At 39.3% G+C, this 2,043-nt stretch overlaps 1 pseudogene; it reads left to right on the forward strand.

Moving 5' to 3' along the window:
• Positions 1–823: 823 nt before the first annotated feature.
• On the forward strand, positions 824–1,434 carry LOC102898817 (annotated as a pseudogene).
• The last annotated feature ends 609 nt before the right edge of the window (positions 1,435–2,043 follow it).

Genomic DNA, 2,043 nt, shown 5'->3' on the forward strand with positions numbered 1-2,043 from the left:
AATCTAATGCCTGATGATCTGAGTAGAACTGAGGCAGTGATGCTAGCGCTGGGGAGAGGCTGCAAACACAGATGAAGCTTTGGTCACTCACCCACTGCTCACCTCCTGCTGTGCAGCCCAGTTCCTAACAGACCTGGTCTGTAGCCCATGGGTTGGGGACCCCTGCTATAGAGTCCCCATAGTTTGGGTTTTCCAGATTGCATCCCTGTGGTATTACTTCACATGTTCTTCTAGACCATATGTTTTTTATAAATTAGTAGTTCTAGAGGCTTGGTCAGATTCAGATTTGATTTTGTGCCAAGAATGCATTATGGATGGTGCAGTAGACTTTCATCAAAAGACATGTAGTGTCTCTTGATCAGTCCTTTGAGAAGTGAGCAGCCTTTAGTGATCATAGCCCAGATCCATGAATTTTGTTAGAGGTTACAAAATAGTGATATTCTAAAAGTATCAGTAGGCTTCGTTTTTTATCTGAAATGTTTCTATAAAGAGAAACTTACGTTCATCATGATATACAGTCCAGATAGGAAAAGAAAGATAGATACTTGATTTTTTTCCCCTTTCTTAGCCAGCTTTCAAAATAAAGGTCTCTGATATTTTCCAAAAGTGAAAAGTTTTATTGTTGTTGTTGTTTTGTTTTCAGTATTATTACCAGTTGGTATCTATTCATGGAAATGAACATATTTTACGTTTCTGTCCACTGCAGTTATTCTTATTAATGCTCAAATTATCTGAAGTTTTTCTTTTTCTTTGTTCTTAAGTAAGATTGAGATATCTGATCTTTAAAGGTTTGGTAGAGGGAGCTGCGGGGTTCGATGCAGATATGGCCAAGGCCAAGAACCACACCACACACAACCAGTCCCAAAAGTGGCACAGAAATGGCATCAAGAAATCCCGATCACACAGATACAAATCGCTTAAGGGCATGGACCCCAAGTTCCTGAGGAACATGTGTTTTGCCAAGAAGCACAAGAAGGGCCTGAAGAAGATGCAGGCCAATGACACCAAGGACACGAGTGCACATGTTGAGACTATCAAGGTCCTTGTAAAGCCCAAGGTCAAGCCCAAGATCCCAAAGGGCAGCAGCCACAAACTTAATCAACTTGCCTATATTACTCAGCCCAAACTTGGGAAATACGTTCGTGCCCGTATCACTGAGGTCTCAGGCTCTGCTGGCCGAAGTCCAAGGCCAAAGCCCAAACCAATGCCCAGGCTGCAGCTGTATTTCTGCCTCCGACTCAAGCTTCTGCTCCCAAAACTGTCCAGAACCCCCACAGAGGCTCCAGAGTAGAGGCCTCTCTCCTTCCAATATGTGGATGGAAGGACTGGTGTGACCCTGGGCTGCTGTCTGCAATGGGCTGGTGTCCTACTGTGCTATTTGTACAAATAAACCCGAGGCAGGATCTGTCCAAAAAAAAAAAAATGGTTTGGTAGAGTTCCTCTGTGAAACCATCTGGGCCTGGTGCTGTTTTGTAGGGGAGCTCTTCAATTACTTTCTGTTTCTTCTATGGTAATCGATATGTTAATACTTTCTGTCTCTAAAGGGATCAATTTAGGTAAGTTGTATTTTTCTAGAAAATTATCCATTTCATCTAGGTTTTAAAATATTTTTGCATAAAGTTGAAAAAATAGTCTCTTATGTTTTCATTTTAAATTTCCTCTGCTTTGATGGTTTTCCCCACCCATCCGCTGCTACTATTTCTAATTTAATGTCTATGCTTTCTACCATTTATTTTCTTAATTAGTTTACCTGGTGGTTTGTATTGCTGATTGTTTTAGCCCTGGGTTTATTTATTAGTCTTATTCTTTTTATATTTCTAATTCATTAATTTTCATCTTTATTGATTCTTTTCTTCTAGATTCTTTTGGCTTACTTTATTGTTTTTTTCCAGCTTTTTGAGTAGAGAGAATGATTCGTTTATTTTCATTTTTATTGATATAGGTATTTAATGCTAAACTTTTCCCACTATTAACTGCTTTAGCTGAATCCATAGACTTGATTATTTATGTTTCCATTATCATTATTTTCAAGAAGTGAATGTT

Source organism: Pteropus alecto, unplaced genomic scaffold (genome assembly GCF_000325575.1).
Source record: "Pteropus alecto unplaced genomic scaffold, ASM32557v1 scaffold88, whole genome shotgun sequence".
Taxonomy (NCBI): domain Eukaryota; kingdom Metazoa; phylum Chordata; class Mammalia; order Chiroptera; family Pteropodidae; genus Pteropus; species Pteropus alecto.